At 42.4% G+C, this 22,150-nt stretch overlaps 1 pseudogene; it reads left to right on the top strand.

The window, feature by feature from the left end:
- The first annotated feature begins 13,854 nt into the window (after positions 1 to 13,854).
- On the top strand, positions 13,855 to 14,409 carry LOC114495230 (annotated as a pseudogene).
- Positions 14,410 to 22,150: the final 7,741 nt, after the last annotated feature.

The raw sequence follows: 22,150 nt of genomic DNA, 5'->3' as shown, positions 1-22,150 counted from the left end.
GGCAATAAATTTAAGCCATGAACATGTCCCTCTAACCTCTGGCCTGGCGACTCGGGGATGACACCCAGTTTAAATTACCAGGACTATGAGCGGGAAGGGGCGAGCGCGGGGCCTGGTTTCGGGGGCTCCTCCCTGGCCCTCCTTAATGAGTGAAAAAGCGTGAACGACACGCGAACAATTTTATCAATAGGACCATGTAAAGGCCGACTGTGAGGAAAGTTATTTATTAATATAGCCAATTGTGGCTGGTTCCCAGCCCCACGAGAAGAAAGGGACTGCGCCAGAGGCATTCACACCAGCTCGCTGAGTTTTATTCTGTCCTGTGGCTCAGAGTTGAAGTTCCCCAAGTGAAATAAATTGTCCACAAAGGAGGAAAGGAACACATTTTCTTTTATTTTTCCTCCCCTAAAAAGCAAGGGTGAAACCAATCTAATGTGCCCAGTGGAGCAAGATGGGCCGTGAAAAGCTGGGTGTTAAAAGTAAAAGCGGGCTATGCAGCAAATGGGATGGAAAATTAAATGAAATTAAATAGCTTGAACGGCCGTATTGTCCCTTATTAAAAAGACACATTAATTACATGGTCTCAGCCTTATTCAAAGACAATGTTGAGACTCAATCAAAACATTCCACTCGGCTTTTTTATGAACTTAAAATGGGCGTCCAGAGGCCCCGTTAAAGCGTAATCCCTTCTGCATCGCGGTGCGGGGAGAGGCGGTTTCGGGCGGCCCCGCTCTCTGCCCACCAGGGACTGCGCGGGCAGGACTCCCGCCCCGTAACAGGTTGCCCCTAACGAAACCGGATTCCCGAAGCAGCAGCCAGCGGAGGGGCCGGCCGCCGGAACTGGCTCTCGCCGCCGCATTTCTCCAGGCCGACTGCGTTGGGGGCGAACCCCGCCCGCGCAGGATTGCGTCCCAGCTCCGGGCTCCAAAAGCTGCGAGCGACGCGCCCGGGTAACTTACGGCGACTCCGCCACGAGGAAAAGAGCCCCCGCGCGACTTCGAGGCTGCGATCAGCGCCTCCTTTCGGAACACCCTCTTCCAGAGCTGCGGGCGTCCGGGGCGCAAAGCTCCTGGGCTTCAGGTGCCGGGGGCCAGGGGTGGGCAGTTGGCTGCCCACCTGTGTCGCTAGATCTTAAGGACCGGGGTGTTTGGGAGTCACCAAAACCCTCCACCCCCACCACCCCGGCGGTACGCAGGGTCCCGAACCCCGGGATGGAGGGAGCCGCTGGAGTCGGGGGGCTGCAGGCGAAGCCGCAAGGGAAACGTGGGGACTCCGCGGAATTGGGGTCTGAGGTGGCCCGAGCCGCGCCTCCCGAGGGTGTCCGCGCCCGCGAGGCCGCGGGGTCAGCACGGACCAGCTGCGCAGCCCCCGAGGCGCGGGTGGGACATTAAGGCCGGGCTTGAATAGGGCGGCGGCGACGGGCTCTGGGAACGCCAACAGATGACTCGCCGGCAACGAGGCCATTTTCCCCTTAATTGCGAGGCCGGTGGGTGCACCGCGGCCGGGGAGGCTCCAATCGCGGGGCTAGGATGCAGCCCGGACGCCGCTGGTGGGTTTTGTGGTGCCTTTTATGTTGTTTTTTAAGTCCTTCATTGGAAGAGGCTCAATAAAAGTATTCAGAGTCCCTCTCAAGTTGCCTTTTAACCGGAGTTTCCCAACTTATTTCTTGGTTCTTTCGGTTGACATGGTGCAAAGAAAAGTCAGCGAGCATGTTGCTGAATTGCAATGTCTCGGGGCACCTCCACATTCAACGCTCCTCTGCCGGCCGCTGCCGAATGAGCCCGCACTCAATTCGATTTTCCTTGCTGTTGGGCACATTTAGGAGCGCCTCTATTTGTGAAGTTCATTTCTAGGCAAATGTATTCAAGAGCTGATGGGAATGAATAGGACCGTGTGTCAGCCGCCCCTAATTGGGATTAAAGCACTCAGGAGCATATGCGGAGAGTGACAAATTCTCAGGTTGCATTGTGTTTAGACTTCCACCCGTTTGAACACTCCTCCTCCAAGGGAAATTTATAAAGCTTGCAGGGAGAAACTGAAGGGGAGAAAAGCGAAACGGAAAAGAACAGGGCTAATGGCTCACGGTGGGGCTGCCGTTTAGCAAGTGGTGGTGACAGATTCAGAGAAAAGATGCTGAGGGATAATTGAACGCGGGCGGGGGAACGGGGCTGAACCCTTTAATCAGAAAGGCGGAGAGTTAAAAGGGGAAATAAAGATGTTCTTGAGATTCCCAGACGGTCCCCCCTCCTTCCCCTTGAAGAGCTGGCTTTCATTCTTTCTTTATCTCTGCCCCTCATCCCCAACCCCAAGAACGTACCCTGTCTTGGGGCAATAATAACAATTTGGAATTTGAATTAGGGTGGGGAAGTCAAAAGAAACAATAGTGTCTTCTTTTGTATGTTAAAGAGAACTTCACAACCAAATAAGTCAATGAAAATATTTCTTGCTTTGTGTTTGTGTGTATGTGTAAAATATATTCACACTACGTTAAAACACAAGCATAAGGATAAGGGTTCATATACATTCAGACTGTGTTTGTAAGATAGATAGTTCCTTGTAAATCTCCACCTCAACATGACAGGTGAAGGTGAGAAGGTCTTTTAAAGGCTGAAAAGTCAGCTTGAAGCTGAGGCTGGGACAGTTGTCTAAGCAGGGGGCAGTGACAGCTTCTTTTAGCCCCTGAGGAGCAGAGAAGCCAGAAATGACAGATGAACACTGAACAAAAGAACAGTGAGGGCGACAGCAGATAGTTCCAAAATTATCTGGATTTCCTTTCGTGTTTCTTAATTTGTTTAAATCCACCTGGAAACAGCCATTCCCTGAAGGATAGGAGACCTGGCTGTCTAAGCTTGGGATAAGCCCCAGTGGTGAGCCAGGAGTCAAACGTTTTTTCTATATTTTAATTCCTCATCAGACCTCAGACCCTCCTTTCTCCCCAGGCTGGCCCACATCGTAAAAGAAGTTGTAAATCTATGTTTAGAAGGCACAGAATTTTCCTTTAACCCATGATCCATTTTTCAACTCTTCAGAAAGTGGTACCTCACAGGAGGAAACTGTCCTGGCAGGTACCTGTATGGCCCTTAGGACAATCTGTGAGTAGCACAGTTCATTAAGTGATAGCAATTGGGGGGGGAACAATAAAAATGTTTAGCTTATGTCACAACTAAAAACTGAATTCAGGTTCATGACTAGCATCTCTGAATAACAAGGAGCAGGTTCACTAGTAGGATCCTGTATATTCTCCTAATGACACTGCTAATTGTGTGTCTGTCTGTTTTAAAATGCAATGCCATCACTCATGTTATTCCTGTCCATGATCAAATGATGATCCACTTTAGCTTCCTGAGAGCATGTCTGAATTTCATGTATCTTTTATTTTACAGTAAGGATTCACGTTCAGATAACCCTTCCAATATATATTTAATTCCAACACAAAAATTAGGTAAGGTTACAAAAGATGAATTCTTATGCCCATAGACAAAAATACTGCTGCTTGCTAAACAGCTTTATTGAGATATAATTCACATGCTATACATTTAAATGTACATACACAGTACATTTAAAGTGTACAATTCAATGTTTGTGGTGGTTATTTTCTTTAGTGTATGTTCAGGATTGTGCAATCATCACACAAGCTGATTTTAGAATACTTGTATTTGCCCCTCCCAAAGAAAGCCCACACACATCACTATGACTCCCCATTCATTCCCAAACTCCCCAGTTATAGGCAACTACCAATATATTTTCTGTCTACAAAGATTTGCTTATTCTTTATATTTCACATAAGTGGACCCATACAACATGTGGTCTTTTGTGACTGTATTTTTTTTACTTGGCGTAATTCCTCAAGTTTCATCCATGTTGTGGCATGTATTAGGATGTCATTCCTTTTTATGAATGGATAGTATTCCATTATACAGATATATCACATTTTATTTATCTATTCATTAGTTGATAGAGCTTTGGGTTCTTTGTACTTTTTTGCTATTATATATAAAGTCACTATGAACATTTGTACACAGGTTTTTGTGTGTATATACATGTTTTCATTTCTTTTGGATAAATGTATACCTATGAATGATTTGCTGGGTCTATATTTAACTCTTTGAATACTTTTCATGCTATTTGCACCATTATACATTTTCACAGCAGTGTAGGAAGATTCCAGTTTTTTCATACCCTCCAGTACTGGTTTTTATCTGTCTTTTTTATTATACTATCATAGATGTTAAGTAGTATCTCATTGCATTTTCAATTTGCATCTCACTAATGACTAAAAAACCTAACACTTAGGCATTTTTATGTGCTTCTTGCATTTGTACATCTTCTTTGGGTAAATGTTTATTCAAATCCTTTTCCCATTTTTAGTTGGGTTATTTGTCTTTTTATTATTGAGCATGCATACATTTTTATAATTTTTTAAAGATCCAACACAAGACAGCCTGTTAAGTTTAACCACCATAACAACACTATGAGGCAGATTTCATTATCTTTTACCAATGAGAAAAGTTCAGAGGTAAAAAGATTGTCTAGGGTCACACAGTAAATAATAGAAACAGAATTCCTCCCACATCCTTTAAAGTTAAATGTTCAGGCTATTTTCAATTGACCACATACTTCCAGAAGGTTAATTGGCTTCACATATCTGCTCTTTTCTGTGAGGATCATTAAGTTATTATGTGATATCCTTGTGGTTGAGAGAGCGGACTCCAGGGTCAGGCTGACTGGATTCAAATCCTGCCTCTGCCAAGTACTAAACATGTGTTAGGATAATCTTTCTGTTCTTCAGTTTCTTCATTTGTGAAATATGAGTAATAAGATGTACCTCATAGACTTGTTGAGATTATGAGATGTTGATGGAAAGTGCTTAGCACAGCATTCAGGACATAGGATGTACTCAGAAATGTTGGTTATTCATATTTTAATTGCTTTTAGAGAGATAGAGAAGAAGGGAGAGGGAGAGAGACAGGAGGGAGGATTCACTTTGTTGTTCCACTTATTTGTTCATTCATTGGTTGCTTTTTGTATGTGCCCTGACCAGGGACAACCTTGGTTATGGGGATGACATTTCAACCAGCTAAGCTAGCTGACCAGGACTCGTATCTTTATAACGATACCTATGCTTACCATTTGCTGAGCCCTATGCCAAGCTTCTGTACTCTTAGGCTGGAAATTGTACATGATAAAGTAAATGGAATAGGACTTCCAACACCAGGGCCCACTTAGGCAGTCATATAAGATGGTCATATATACTTCAGGGCAACAAACAATTGATGAAGGGAAGCCTTGCTTCATAGACATATTCCAGATAATAGATGCAAAAGGAGTTTGAAAATTTAAGTATGAATGTTTTGGAACCCTTGGTGAAATAATGGGTACAGGAAATGATCATCAATGATAGCTAGCATCATAAAGAGCAAACCACTTATACCATATTTTGCCCAGTATAAAGCATTCTTTGTGCCCAAATTTTTCAGGGAAAAATGAGGATACGTATTATACATGGGTAGTACCTGAAATACCTTGTATCTGCTCTTGTGTTTTGTAATTATTTGTTACAAAAATTTCTTGTACCATAACATTGTCAAAAATAAATGCTAAAATTCTAAAATTCCTTTAGAATACAAAAACCAGGTGTCTAAATATAAATAAATAAATGTTGAATTTAAAACTTAAAATGAAAGGTTTTTTCCTGAAAGATTGGGCCAAAAATGTGGGTGCATATTATACATGGCAAAATACTGCCCTAGCTGGTGTGAATCAGTGGACTGAACACCAGCCTGTGAACCAAAGGGTTGCTGGTTCAATTCCCAGTCAGGGCACATGCCAGGGCATGGCCAGGTTCCCCCATGTGGGGTGCACAAGAGGCAACCACACATTATTGTTTCTCTCTCTTTCTCTTCTCTCCCTCTCTGTCTAAAAATAAAAAATAAATAAAATCTAAAAAAAAAAAAAAAAAAACAGAAAAAAATCTCCAAGAAAAGAAACCACAGTACCTTTAAAAAAAAATAAATACGAGGCCCTGGCTGGTGTAGCTCGGTGGATTGAGGGCGGGCTGTGAACCAAAGCATCGCAGGTTCGATTCCCAGTCAGGGCACATACCTGGGTTGCAGGCCACAGCCCCCAGCAACCGCACATTGATGTTTCTCTCCCTCTTTCTCCCTCCCTTCCCTCTCTAAAAATAAATAAATAAAATCTTTTTTAAAGGACATGTGAACTTTTAAAGATTTTATTTATTTATTTTTTAGAGAGGGAAGGGAGGGAGAAAGAGAGAGAAGTATCAATGTGTGGTTGCTGGGGCTGTGGCCTGCAATCCAGGCATGTGCCCTGACTGGCAATCGAACCTGCAATGCTTTGGTTTTCAGCCCGCGCTCAATCCACTGAGCTACGCCAGCCAGGGCAAAATCTTTAAAAAAATAAATATGAGTATACAGGGCTGGGAAAAAGTAGATTTATGGTACAGCAGGCAAGATCTGAGGCAGGCAGTAAGTGTGTGTATGCTGCCAATATTTCATTGAAATATGTGAAAAATAGATTCTTTTGTTCTGTGCTTTTTTAACGAGTTATACCAAGGAGATACAACTCAGAGTGAATGTACTGAGTTGCAGCCTGTGGTCTAAATGGCCATCTGGAATCCTTATAGTTACAGTGGTGCCCCATCAGGCCTCAGGAACCCACAGGCACAGTGTCCAAAGCTGTCACAATCAAAAATGCTAGACCTGTGGCATTGAACAAAATTCTTTCCTCTTCTCAGCTGAAACAGAAGCCACCAAATGTAGACCATGCTTAAGTCAATTATAAACAGCCTAAATTCAGTGAATTTGTACAAAGACCTTTCCTTTTAAAAATCAGTAAATTTATTTTACATTATCCTTGACTTTTGGAACCCTGTTGTTTTGCTTTTTGAAACCAATAGGAAAGAGGGAAGGCAGTGGGGAGGAGGATAGTCTTCTGTATTATTACTGAGACTGGGGTTAGTTTGTCCCTAATTTTGTGTACCAAGGTGTAACTGAATCAGTGAGGGTCTTTACATATTGTTATGGGTTAAGTTGTGTCCCCTCCAAATTTATATGTTAAAATCTTAACCCCTAGGACTTCAGAATGTAACCTTATTTGGAGATAGTGACTTCACAGAAGTAAGCAAATTACAATGAGGTAATTGGGCAGGGTCCTAACCCAATATGGTGTCCTTCTAAGAAGGGACAATCTGGACACAAACATGAATGTAGGAAGAACATCATATGAACATGAAGATGGTCATCTACACGCCAAAAACTGGGGTCTGGAATAGACCCTTTTCTCACAGCCAGGGTAGTTCAGAAGGAACCAACTCTGCCAACACTTTGATTTTGGATTTCTGGCCTCAGTAACTGTGAGACAATAAATTTATGTTGTTTAATCCACATAGTTTGTGGTACTTTGTTACAGAAACCCTAGCAAACTAGCCAGATACAAAACATCAGAAATCCTTTCTTAATAGTTGAAGTAGAAATGGATATGATGTAGTCTTAGTTCTAAGCCAATGCCAGAAATCAGAGGCTACTTGGAGGCTATTCCCCCAGGAAAACTGCTCAAGTTAGACCACAGCATGACTCCACTGACTCACCACAGCCACTGCCCAGGACATAGACACACAAACTGAGCTGACAAATCTGAGCATGGACCTCTGCCACTAATGCCTCAGGAAGGGTGATGTCTCTGCTGCTACCCTCACAAAAATGGATTCCACACAGGTATTGCCCTTTTCACATTATCTCCAAACCAAGGCCCTGGGGGGTTAGCATCTGACTTAGATCCCAAACTGCATTCCTATGCCCTAGAAACAAAAAGAAGGCTGAGAAAATGAGCTTTTGCCCTAATAAATAGGGGAAGGATGGAGATATCCACAAAGAGGATATTCCCAGTCATAATTGAAGAGTCTTCATAGATTCTGGCAGGGGAAAAAATGCACATTTTCACTACATTGTCTTAGTCATTATAGCAAAGTCTTTTTCCTCCCAAGTACCCATTTTCCCCATCATCTAAGAGAACCCTGATTGCACTGCATTACAGCTAAGTACATTGCTGTCTGGAACAAAGACTGTGTGTTCCCCAACCTCTTTGTAGCTAGATATCATTCTGTAAGTTCTGGTTAATGTGATGGAAGCAGAGAGTTGTCTGTGACTAAGAAGATGACTCAGACTCCTTTTGCCTTTTCTGATACCTGCATGCAGACACATGGCTAGGACTATAGAAGCCATCTTAGTCTATGAAATGACCCTGTGTACGGAAGCCATGTGTTGAGAATGCCCAAACAGAAGACAAAAGATGCAGGATCCCAGATGACTTAATGGAACCACCAACTCTGGATTACCTATGTGTTGATTCCTTTTGTATGAAAATGGCCCTGGCCAGTGTGGCTCAGTTAGCTGGGCATCCTCCCACAAACCTAAAGGTCACAGTTCACTGATTTGATTCCAGATCAGGCCACATGCCTGGGTTGCAGGCCTTGAGGCAGCTAACTGGATTCTCTCCCTCTATTTCTCCTTCCTTTTCCCTTTCTCTATAATCAATAAAAAATTGTTTTAATTAAAAAAATAGAGTTGACAAATTGAAAACAATTTTGGGGTTCTGTTTTAATAACGACTTTGGTTTTCACAACACAATGATGCTGGGTAAAATAAAACCAATAAACAGAAAGAAAACAATAGACAGAGACTAAATTGAGATAAAGCTTGGTTGCTTTTGTACACTAAATAAAATATCTAGAAAGATATTTCATTTTTAATCCTGTACCTGATTCTGTTGTCTTCACCCAAACTTGAATTTAGTTTTAGATAATTAATGTATAATTTTTAAAATATATAATAAATCATACATAGCAGAGGTTTTATTCCATAAACTTGTTACTCTCATTTTTACATTTACTTCAGTCACAGCTTATAGAAGTTGTACAGTATTCCCAAAAGAATGGCTCTTTGATTTTCATGATTCTTCCAGTGATTTTCTTTTCTCTTCCATGGTTAATCTCTTGTGGTAAACTGTTACATAAGCATCCTCAGTGACTCAAATGTTGTGGTATCTGTGCTCGTGTATAATGTCCTCTCACAAAGACTCTGGGTTTGGCTATGTGACTTGCTCTGCTCAATGTGACACCAGCAGAAACTTGATCAATGTTTGCACATTGGAGCTTTTCTTTTAGTACACTGTTGATTACTGTGTGAAAAAGCCTGATCTAGCCCTCACTGGTGTGGTTTAATGGATTGAGTGCAGGCCTGCGAATGGAGAGGTCCAGGGTTTGGTTTGATTCCTGGTTTGGACATATGCCTGAGTTGTGGCCCAGTCCTAGTGGGGATGCATGAGAGACAACCATGCATTGATGTTTTCTCCCTCTTTTTCTCCCTTCTCTCTCTCTAATAATAAATAAAAGCTTAAAGAAAATAAATTTTAAAAATTCATTTCTTAAAAGCCTGATCTAGTCTCCTTAAAAGTAAAAGATCATATGGAGAAAGAGAAACCTGGCCTCCAGCTGCCCACCAAATGACTACAACCCCTTGAATAAGTCCAGGTTATACCAGCAAAAGTTCCATCTAGTTAATTTTGGCCCAAATTGCAGAATTGTGAATAAGTAAATAGTTTTTCTCTTTTTTTGTCTTTTAAAAATTTTATTGTATTTTTTCCATTTCCGTTTAACCCCCTCATTACCCACCCACACAATCACCACACTGTTGTCCATGTCCATGAGTCCTTTTTTCCTTTCTGCTCAATCCCTCCACCCTTAACCTCCCCTGCCCCTGCCCCATTGCAGTCATCCTGCTATCTATCTATAAGTCTGTCTCTATTTTGCTTGTTAGTTCAATTGGTTCATTAGATTCCACATATGAGTGAAACATATAGTATTTGTCTTTCTCTGACTGCCTTATTTCACTCAGCATAAGTGTCTCTAGGCCATCCACACTGTCACAAAGGGTAAAATTTCTTTCTTTTTTATGGCCAAGTAGCTTTCTATTGTATAAGTGTCTCATATTTGTTTTATTCACTCATCTACTGATGGACACTTGAGCTACTTCCATATCTCAGTGATTGTAAATATTGCTGCAATGAACATAGGGGTGCTTTTGTTCTTTTGAATTAGAGTTTTGGGTTCCTTTGGATATATTCCCAGAAGTAGCATTGCTGGGTCAAAAGGCCCTTTAACATTTCATAAAATAAGGGCTTGGTGATGACGAACTCCTTTAACTTGACCTTATCTGGGAAGCACTTTATCTGCCCTTCCATTCTAAATGAAAGCTTTGCTGGATAGAGCAATCTGGGATGTAGATTGCCTCTCATACTTGGAATACTTCTTTCTAGCCCTTTCTTGCCTGCAAGGTTTCTTTTGAGAAATCAGCTGACAGTCTGATGGGAACTCCTTTGTAGGTGACTGTCCCCTTATCTCTTGCTGCTTCTAGGATTCTCTCCTTCATTTTTACTTTGGCTAATGTAATTATGATGTGCCTTGGTGTGTTCCTCCTTGGGTCCAACTTCTGTGAGACTCTCTGAGCTTCCTGGACTTCCTGTAAGTCTATTTCCTTTGCCAAATTGGGAAAGTTCTCCTTTATTATTTGTTCAAATAACTTCTCCACTTGTTGCTCTTCCTCTTCCCCTTCTGGTACCCCTATAATTCGGATGTTGGAACATTTAAAGATGTCCTGGAGGTTCCTAAGCTTCTCCTCATTTTTTTGAATTCTTATTTCTCCATTCTTTTCTGTTTGGTTGTTCCTTTCTTCCTTCTGGTCCACTCTATTGATTTGAGTCCCAGTGTCCTTTCCATCACTGTTGGTTCCTTGTGCATTTTCCTTCATTTCTCTTATCGTAGCCTTCATTTTTTCATCTAATTTGCGACCAAATTCAACCAACTCTTTGAGCATCCTGATCACCAGTGCTTTGAACTGTGCATCTGATAGGTTGGCTATCTCTTGGTCACTTAAAAGTATTGACTCTGAGGCTTTGATTTGTACCTCTGCTTGAGCCTTTTTTTTTTTTTGATCTGTTCACACCTGTTATGTATGAGGGGCAGAGCCTTAAGTGTTCTCCAGGGCAGGGCAACCCAGTCACTGGGTTGTGACATTGTATGTGGGAGTGGGGTCTGAGAGGAAACAATGACACTTGCTCCTCTCTCTGTCAGATTTCAGTCCCTTCCCCCAAGCTAACTGGGCCTTTCTGGTGCTAATTCCTGTGTGGGTAGGCTTGTGTACATCCTAGGACCCCATGGGTCTCTCCAATGCACTTTCCTGTGAGGCTGGAAGTCTCTCCCTGTGCCTCAACTCCCACAGGTGTTTTCAATCAGTGTTTCAAGGTTCTATTTCCCAGTGCTGGGACCCTGGGTTGCACGATCTGTCTTACTGCCCAATTTTGCCTGCTTTATCTGTGAGCGAATGTGGCCCAGACAGCCAGGAGCCTTGCTCGCAGTCCCTTGCTTCACAGTCACCACCTCACAGTCTGCCAGCTTCCTGTGCGCCCAGGGTCCACCTGCTGTGGTCTTGTGCTTGGGATGCCTTACATACTCAGGATGTGTTTACACATCCGGTGCTTTTTATGCCATGACCCCTCTCCACCTGGCTGCCTGACTCCACCCCTTCTACCGGTCTGGATGAATGTGTCTATTTTAACTCCTTGGTTGTCCGACTTCCATACAGTTCAATTTTCTGTCAGATCTGGTCGTTATCTTGTTTCTAAATTGTTGCTGACCTTATTTTGGTTGTGTGAGGAGGCACAGTGTGTCTACCTATGCCTCCATCTTGGCCAGAAGTCTCTTTGCCCTCTCTTTTTCCCAATCTTAAAAAGAATGCTTGCAATTTTTCCCTGTTGAGTATGATGCCGGCAGTGGATTTGTCATATATGGCCTTTATTATGTCTAGGTATGTTCCCCCATTCCAACTCTGCTGAAAGATTTTTATCATAAATGGGAGCTGGATTTTATCAACTGCTTTTTCATGTGGTTCTTATCCTTCATTTTGTTTATGTGATGAATCACATTTATTGATTTGTGAATGTTATACCAACCTTGGATTCCTAGAATAAATCTCATTTGATCATGATGTATGAAATTGGTTTTCTATGTCACTAAGTTTCAAGGTTGTTAGGTATTCAGTATCAAATAATACATTTCTTATGAGTGAATACAGTTAAATACAAGAGAGAGAAATGGGGAGACTGACTTGATTCAAATGATCAACTGTAGAAATATGTGAGAGGCCAACTTCTTTAGAAAAGAAGTAGCCAACAAAAGTGGGGTTTTGATTAATCATGAGTGTAGAAAACATTATTAACATGTCTCCACTTCTTTCTTGCTAACATAACCTTGTTTATTTGTGCATGAAAGCAGTGAAGGACCTTGGCAGGGTGGTCCAGTTGGTTGGAGTGTGGTCCCATACACCAAATGGTTGCGGGTAAAATTCTAAGTCTGGGCACATACAGGAGGCAACCTATCAATGTTTCTACCTCATATAGATCTCTTTTTCTCCACCTCCACACCTTTTTCTCTCTAAAATCAGTCAATATATCATCCAGGGAGGATTATTTTTAAAACTAAGGGTGAGCCCTGGCTGGTGTGGCTCAGTGGATTGAGCATAGGCTTCAAACCAAAGGGTCAGTGGTTCCATTCTCAGTGGGGGCACATTCCTGGGTTGCGGGCCAGGTCCCAGTAAGGGGAATGCTAGAGGCAATCACACATTGATGTTTCTCTCTTTTTCCCCTTCCCTTCCCCTTTCTAAAAATAAATAAATAAAATATTTTTAAAAATAAAGTAAGAAAAAAACTTTATCAAGTTTTTAAAATTTCATTTAAAGAAAGTTGTGAAGGGTTTCAGAAAGAGTGCTAAATAACTCCAAATCCCAGGGAATAAATCTTGATTCATTTACATCAATTATGACAGTTCCCTTTCTCTTGCTTTTGAGTGGTTAGGAATTGGCAAGTGAGACAATTCTGGCCAAGAAAGACATAAGGAAATGTCTTCTGGAGATACATGGGAAAGGTTTATCTTGATATTAAAAAGGATGTCTGGAGGATAGAGGTCCCATTACTTCTCTTTGAATGTGTGTAAGAATGAATGTTGTGTTTCCTAGAATAATAGCAATCAGTTGTGAGAGAAAAAACATGAGGACAGAAACCAACATGCTAAGGAGGCCAGAGGCCTGTCATTGTGAGCCATTGAATTAGCCAATTCAATGAACCAATCTTAGAGCAGTTCTGCATTTAGATAATTAAGTAATATCTGAGATGATAAGTGATATGAAAAAGAATAAAGCAGGGTAAATGGTGAAAGACTGATGGAGGAAGGTGCTATTTTATATGGATGGCTAGGAAAGGTCTCTCTGATAAGATGATGTTTGATACTCAAAGAAAATAAGGGGGAAGGCTATGTAGGTAGAAGTTTGCCTAGTAAATTCCAGGTATATCAATAAGGCCAATGTGACTGGAACAGAGTATGTGAGGGGAAGAGTGGTAGGAAGTGAGATTAGAGAGAAAAATAACAGGGCCTATTGAAGCAGGGCTCTTTGAGTCATGTTAAAGACTGTGGATTTTATTCCGGTGATATGGGTAATCTTTATAAGGTTTTGAACGGGGTGTAACACAATTGGAATTTTACTTTAGAAAGATCACACTGACTGCTACAGGACACACAGGTGAAAGCAGAGATTAACTAGGAGACTATAACAACATCCAGGGAAGAGGTGGTGGTGGCTTGGGCCAGGGTGGCAGTTGTGATAAGAAGAGACCAACTTCTGGATATGTTTCTAAGGCAGAGCCACCAAGACTTCCTGATGAATTGAGCTACAATGTTAATAAAAAAGAGGAATCAACTCTTCCCTGAAGCAGCCAGAGGTGACCTCTGAAAATTGTTTGCTATCCACTTGGCACAGAAAACCCCACAAACTCATGCAAATAAAGAGGTTCGAGTCTTTGTGTTCACTCTAAGAACACTCATGAAACTACCCAGGCCCTCAAGGGTATGCATATTAGAAAAGCCACCAAGTATCTGAAGGATGTCACTTTACAGAAGCAACGTGTGACATTCTGTTGTTATAATGGTGGAGTTGGTAGGTGTGCTCAGGCCAAACAGTGGAGCTGGACACAAGCATTGGTAGCCCAAAAAGAGTGTTAAATTTTTGGTGCACATGCTTAAAAATGCAGACAGGAATGCTAGATATAAGGTTTTAGATGTAGTTTCTTTAGTCATTGAGCACATCCAAGTGAACAAAGCTCCCAAGATGTGGCATTTATAGAACTCATGGGCAGATTAACCCATACATGAGCTCTCTTTGCAACATTGAGATGATCCTTCCTGAAAAAGAGCAGATTGTTCTTAAACCAGAAGAGGAGACTGCATAGAAGAAAAAGATAGCTCAGAAGAAATCAAAGAAACAAAAACTTATGGCCCAGGAGTAAATAATTAAAAGTAAAAGCAAAAAAGAAAAGAAAAAAATAGGAATCAGAAGTGAATCCTAGGTTTTGACATAAGCAAATTGTTAGTGTGGATTTGTTATTTACAAGGATGGAAAGGACTGAAGGAGCAGCAAATTTGACAAGAAACACAACTTCATATTAAATGTGAGATGGCTGCTATTATCAGAAGTAGTGAAGTAGGAAGTTGAAATGTATACATTTAGATTTTAGAGGAGTGTTCAGTCTAGAGATGTAAATTGGGAAGTCATCACTATAGAGTACATATTTAAAGTCATGATAATGGGTGAGATTATTAAAGGACTAAGTGCATACAGAGATAAAAAAAATCTACAGACTGAGACCTGGGGCACTTCAACTTTTAGAAGTAAGGTGAGGAGGAACCAGCAGAGAAGACAGAAGGAGCAACCAGTGAAGTAGAACTAAAGGAGTTGTGTCCTTGAAGTGAAGTGAAGTTTATAAAAAACAAAAGAATGATGATCTCTGTTAAATACTGCTGAAAAGTCAAGTAAAATAAAGACATTAGAAGTTAACCATTAGATGGGGCAACATAGCAATCAATACTGACTTTACCAAGAGAAGTTGCTATTGGATTGATGGGAAAAGAAGAAGCAGGGACAGTGACTATAAGCTACTTGGAGTTTTGCTATAAAGGGAACCAGAGAAATAGGATATTAATTTGAGGAGGAAATGGGATCACTCAAGTTCTTCTTAAAAACTGGTACATATTCCTGGCTGGCATAGCTCAGTGGATTGAGCGTGGGCTGGGAACCAAAGTGTCCCAGGTTCGATTCCCAGCCAGGGTACATTCCTGGGTTGCAGGCCATAACCCCCAGCAACCGCACACTGATGTTTCTCTCTCTCTCTCTCTCTATCTCCCTCCCTTCCCTCCCTAAAAATAAATAAATAAAATCTTTTTAAAAAAAACTGGTGCATATTTACCAACAGACTTTTATGATGATAGTCATGATTCTCAAAAGAGGAAAATATTGATAGTGCATGAAAGGGGAGAGGACAACTGCTGAGTTAAGTGAGAGTTCAATCGGGAGGGTTGATAACATCTTTGAAAACTTCTAGTACATTGAGAGAGAGGCTCCACAGTTCAGTCCCTAATACTATTCCTCCTCCTTTCTCATCAAATCACAAAACTGAAGACCTTAATGATAGTCTAGTCCAAACCTCTTCCTTTTGTAAAAGAAAACTGAGGCATAGAAGGTAGTCACACTTGGCCAAAAGCCATAAAACCTATGAAGGGTGGAGCCCGCCCTTTCCACCTCACCGTGCTTCCTCTAATGTAGTTTAAAGGGAGGAAGTGAAAAAAGCAATGTCTGCTTTTCATCTTGGTCCTCTTCTGCCTCCTCTTGGAAGTCAGAGGGATTGACTCTGTCCTTTGTACTCTGCTACTACAGGCAGAAGGCTGACCTGCGCCACCAGCACTGACACCAGCTCTCCTGCAAGAAACTGTGGCCCAAGTCAATTGGGTGGCCAGGATCTAAACAAGCTTTTAGCTCTGTTTATCTAAAGAGTTTTGATTCTGAAATCAAGATAGTTTATAGTCTAGTTTAAATTGACCATTTCCTCAGGGCAACCATTATTTCTTCTCGTAAGCCTGGCTGAACTCCTATCCTTTTACACAGCCCTACTAAACACTACCATAGACTAGTTACTAGGCAGCTACAAAAAGCCATTTGTATTATACCTTGTGGAGCCAAGTATCTCAGAACCAGTGGGACATCTAAAGGATTCAGGTCCCAAACTTCAGATAATTTTTAAAAATCCAACTATATATAGGTATACGTCAAATAAAATAAATAGAACTCTTCTAGGTTGCTCAATTAAAATAAATCCCATGAGACATTTTAACTTGATTCTTACTGGAACAGGTGACCACCTGAGAACTATAGGTTCTTAGTCCTATTCCCCTGTTTATTGCTCTACTGTACTTCCATTTGAGTTTCTTTGGCCTCAATATTTATGACAACAAAAGAGAGATACTTCCTTCCTCATTACAACAAATAAATTATACTCCAAAATGGGAAGAAACTCCCCACAAATTCTCTGTAAAGTGATTAAAGAGCAGGCACAAGTTTGGGGCAGTTTATTCTTTCTAATAATGTTCCTCTGTAGAAACACCTCATGATTTTTATGTGTTTAAGGGTAAAACAATTTAAAGACTTCACTTGAGAACAACTGAAATAGCTAAAAAGTTATGATAAGTGACAAAATGTTTATTTAGTAATGAGGATACTAAAGATAAGGACTTCATTTTCTTGAATTTTATTCCATTTTAAGGAAACATAGCTACTCAGTCAGGGCTAAATTGCCCATATATCCAATGAAGCAATTCCTAAAATGACTGATATTATTTCAATGCTGGATAGCATTACCCTTAACATTCTAATTTTGATTATTTTAGGTATGATGATAATGACAATGGAGAAAAACTAGACTCCACATATTTACAAGGAAAATAAATTCAGTATGTTTTGACCACTGAAACCATTCCTACTTTCTTCATATTGCCTATATAATAAAGAACAGATTTGCAAGGCTTCCTGTTATTAAAATGGGAAGTCAATGAAATAATATATGAGAAAGAAAAATAAATGTTGTTTAATCTCAGGAAGAATATTATTCCCTGTTTCAAGTAGAAAAGAATTTGTGAATTAAGGATGGTTGTGATTTATTCAAAGCCATACCTACAGTTTTTCATTCTTGGTAACAAATGTCATAATAAGCATGTGAGAGAAATTAAAATAAGAATATCACCAAGTTTATTAATAAATGTGTTTATTACCATATAAGTGTAAGACTCAAGATATTTATTAGATCTGACTAGCTGAAATATTCATTTTAAAAGAAAATACTTGTATAGAAATGATGTTACCTAAAAGAGGAAAGAAGGCCTCTTACTCTCAACATCATATGTTCCAAAACACATATATTCCTTCCAAAACACATTCTGAATTAAGCAGTACTTTGTCATTTTCTTTGTAGGACTGTTCAATCTGAGGAGATCAAGCAAAAATTGACTTGTTTTTATTTATTTATGTATGTATTTATTTGTTTATTAACGTTATTGGGGGTGATATTGGTTAATACAATTACATAGATTTCAGGCTTGAATCTATAAATTGGAAAGAACCAGTACTTCAACTATGAAAAATTCTGTCCTAAAGAAATTTTCTGCCCAACTCTTTAAGCCTAGGCAGACCTGCACATGAAAGAATAAAGAAATTTTGAGTGTTTGAAGAATTGGACAATATCTATAATCTAAGTGTGAGATGCGGTATTTGCTTTGCTTCTTTCTCTTGCAAATTGGGATTGAAATAAGGAAAAGAAAGTTACTGAGAGAGAATAAAAAAATGGGGAGTTTTAAGTGTTTCAATGAATTTTTAGGTATTATTTTCCCTCCTGTGCTTGCTAACATTACATTTGTTTGTTCTTTTAAAAACTGGTTAGAACTTTGTAACATTTTTAGAGGATAAATTCGAACAATCGGTTTTACATTCTGGAGATACCAAGGATTACAACGAGCACTGAGATCTCCAAAAGATTCCTCTTTCTGGAGCAATGCAATCAGCCGGTTTTTCCAATGATTAAATGGGTCATCTCAGACAAGAAATGATTGTTCAGGGCAAACGTTTCACTCCGCTCCAAATTGATGCTCAGGTGCGGAAAGTTCCACACAAAGAGCTCTTCGACAAAAACAGAAGTGAGACAGTATTGCAGTGTGAGACTCCACCAGGTTCCTCATTTGGTTCTTCAGGCCCCGCGGCAAAACTCTCCGACCTTGGGCTCGGTAGAAACACAGTTGCTGGGGAAGCCCAGGCGAAGAGCGAACGCCAGGAATCTCTGCGGGTCCAGCCGAAGCCCCGCCACCTGCTGCGGAAGAGGGACGCTGGGGACTGAGACTGCACGATACTCGGCGCCGGGACCCGCAGAGATTCCTCTGCAGGACGGCAGAGTTCGGGAGCAGGCCTCCTCCCCTAAGCCCCGCGCCCCGAGAAAGAGGAGAGTTTGGGCCTTCTCTGGAGCTTCAAAACACCGGGCGCGGGGGCCATTCTGCTCTGCTCCTGGGGTTGGACTCCCAGACGATCAGACTGTTTTCCTGGGAAGGTGGAGGCCCCCGAGATCTCCGCGCGGACCTTTCTCTCTTCCTGTGGCAGTCTCCCCGACGCCCCACGCCGCGATAATGCCTTAAGTGGTTGGCTGGCGTCGGGGTGGCACTGGGACTACGCGCTGGTGGAAAACCGCGCGCTGTGTTCGAAGTGCTCTCGGAAGTAGGTGTCACAGCGCGTGCAAGGGCCGGTTTCAGGGGCGGCCCCCAGAGGGCGGGCGGAGACTAGCGGCTCCCCTGCGCACCTCGCCCGCCCCCTGCCTCGGTCTACCACCTGGCACTTGCTCTCCACACCCTGCTTGGCTTTCCGCATCGCCAGACCCCTACCTTACTTGCGAAGGCAAAACGCAGGGAGGTGGGATGAGGGACAAGGCCCGCAGTGACTGTACCAAGCTGGTGTTGCACTCTCAAGACGGGAAGCCTTTTAAAGTAATTTCATTAAATGCTTTCTACTGATAAAGACAAGCGATAATAAAAGAGAAGCAGGATCTCACATTTGTCGGTAAAATTTGAGTAATGGGCCACTTGCCGTTAGGCCCGCTACTATGTTAATTTACACATCATCGTGGTTTCCACGAACATGCAATGAGCACTCATTATGCAGCAGCTCTACTCGTGCCTGACAACCATCATCTTAGGCTCTCCCAGGCACTTCAAATGTGATCTTCCCCACGTTTTCAGAAGCACTGCAAGGCAACTATTACATAGTTTTCAAAAGGTCTGCACAGCTTGGTGGCCCTTGTAAAGAAAGGTACGATGACCCATGGGAAAGGTTGTCCAATTCACTTGCATGGTCCTAGGGTCAAATATGGGAGTCGAGCCCAGGTTTTGATGCTTGGGAGAAAACAGACCAACGTCAAGACCAGGAAGATTCTCAAGCTGATTGTTATCATGATAATTTTTTACTTCTTTTTTTTAAAGGTTTGAATGTGTAAATCTATTCTACTTAGCCAAAAAGTTATAAATACAGCTGAATAAACCTATAGTCAATGTAAGTCTTCGTTTCCTAAGGAAAAACACAGAGAAGCGATGACTGTCTTTGTAAAAGGTAGTGACTGGTTTCCTGTGTCCATAGTGGGCTATTTAATTCTGTATATCATGAAATCAAAACGAGAAAACATGCTTATCGAGGAGGAGGACTTTATTTTTCTTCTAAATAGAAAACTTTGTACATGAAATGTTGATATTCTCAGTTGAAATATCCGGTGAAGTCTAACATTATTTTTAAATATAACACGAGTGACAGGCGAGCACAGCTGTGATGTTCCTCTGGGAGATTAATTCTTCCCCTGCTAGTCCTCCCTCCACCGCCGAGTTCACCACACAGCAGTGGCAGGGCTGACAGTGTTTGCGGATGTCAGGCTCCTTGCCTAAGTAAAAGATGGTTAGTAGGGTCCCCGGGTGCCCGGTGGAGCAGGCCGGCAAGGTTGACTCCGGAAGCAGAATGAGGCGCACACATCGCCCTGCTTGTAGCTTTGGCTGCTGCTACTGCTGCTTCCCTCGCATCCCACGTCCCCAGCTTCAACGCGCAGCGACAGTCCTTCCTCTGGGTCTCTTGTACCTGCTTAGGGTTAAGAGAAGAGAGGAATTTCAAGATAACTCTGGAATTGCCCCCATGAGACTGGCTCCTGGACACGGTGGGTTTCTCCGGCTCCAGCTAAACCTGAAGCTTGGAGAGGTCCCACAGCCGCGATTTGACCCTGCCCGACCTAGGTGCAAGCACCTCGCCAAGGACGTGAGGACACTTGGAGCGGGCATGAGAGTGAAGAAGGGCAGGGCGGTGCTCAGCCGTTCTCTCAGCTGAGCTCCTCGCACTTCTCCGGGCTACGAACCAAAGTCCACGCCTCAGCCGCAGAGCCGAGTGACTGAAATCCCTGGGAAGAATTACGAGGGCTTTGTTGTTGTTGTCCTTGGCTCCGCGGCTGTTTAAGCTTTAAGCTCGCAGCAGGGTATGGGGTGGGGGTGGGGCACGTCGCTCCCAGGAGTCCAGCAGGCCTGAGCCTCAGCTGCGAGGACAAGGTCGACAGGTGTGTGCTGTCGAACTCGGAGCTCCAGGAGGCGTCTGGGGATGAGAGCGGAATGCCTGGGGCGAGTCCGCTGGGAGGAATCATCTGGCGTTCAAGCCGCTCCAGGGTCTGTTGCTGGAGCTGCAGATCGGTCCGCGCCGCAGGGGCCAGAGAAGCATTAACCCGGCCAGAACAGACCGGGCAGACCCGCACCCCACCCAGCGCGCCTTGCGCTGGTCTCTGGCCGGAGCTCCCTCTGTTAGGCAGGGTACTTAACGCGGAAGTTTTAGCTCTCTAGAACTACAGGACGCGCCGTTTGGTTGTTACTTCCCTGTTTTCAGCTCTCAGAGTGGTACCCAGCACAGAGCAGAGCTCAGAAAAGTAATGGTTCATTCATTTAACGTGTTTGTTGAGCGCCCAGTATGTGCCGGGCACTGGCACAGTCGTGGACAACACAGAGAAGGTATCTGGCCTCAGCAAGTTTACATGTCCCATTAGTTAAATAAGTGAAAAAGACTCAGCTATCAAGAAAGGCTGTAGAAAACAAAGTGTCACCTCTAGGCCACCTTCCCATTAGTAACCTCCAAAAGGACAGGAAGGGGAAACAGCCGGAAAGATAGAATTAGAACCACCCTTGTCCTCTTCCATATGTCTCTAGGGAGAGGGAATAAAGTAAAGGGTGATTGGAGGGATCTCCTGTAGTATTAGCTCTGTGTTCTACGGGCATAAGAAAATATTACCTACTTTCCTTACCTACCTATGTTCAGCGTTATGGTCTGAATGTGTCCTCAAAATTTATGTTGAATCCTAATGCCCAATGAGAAGGTAATAGGAGGTGCGGCCTTTAGGAGGTGCTTAGGCCATAAGGGTAGAGTCCTCATGAATGGGGTTAGTGCTCTTACAAAAGAGACACCAGAGAGATCCCTTCTTTGGGGGGCTTGGGAGGGCTGCCATCGGTGAACCTGGAGTGAGCTATCTGCTGGGGGTCCTGATCTTACACTTCTTAGCCTCCAGAATGGGAAGAAATAAGTGTTTGTTGTTATTAAGTCACTTATTTTATGGGGTTTTTTTTAATAGCAGCCTGAATGGACTAAGATATTCAGTGCATTTTATATGCTAGGGAAAGAGATCTATCTTTAAGGTCTATACATAACCTGCCCGTCTAGACTCATGGAAGAGCACCCAAAGAGAACAAAAGCTGAATAAGTAAGGTAAAAAAAAAAAAAATAAGAACCAGGAAGAAGTACACAGGCAGTTTTACCATTAAAAACAAAAAATGATGGTGCCCATTTTCCCTTTTCACAAAGAAACATTGTGTGTCACAGCAACTCTTCACTGGTTTTAACTTAGATCAAGGATTGCCAATTAAAGAAATTAGAATCATTAAATGAGTACATCTTGACAACCTTGCCCTGAAATAGAAATCTTGATACCAGTGACTCCACTTCCCCTTAAGCTACTTTGGCTTCTGGCTTTGAAAAGACCTAGCTGGGCCTGTATTCTGTGCCTAGATCTTAATTTATAAAGGTGACTGAGCAAAAACACAGAAAGGTCAATGCCATTGAAAGAAATGTTTAATGATACAGCTCTCTAGAAACAA

Source organism: Phyllostomus discolor, chromosome 4 (assembly GCF_004126475.2).
Source record: "Phyllostomus discolor isolate MPI-MPIP mPhyDis1 chromosome 4, mPhyDis1.pri.v3, whole genome shotgun sequence".
Classification (NCBI taxonomy): Eukaryota; Metazoa; Chordata; class Mammalia; order Chiroptera; family Phyllostomidae; genus Phyllostomus; species Phyllostomus discolor.
This window is presented reverse-complemented; position numbering and strand designations above follow the sequence as displayed.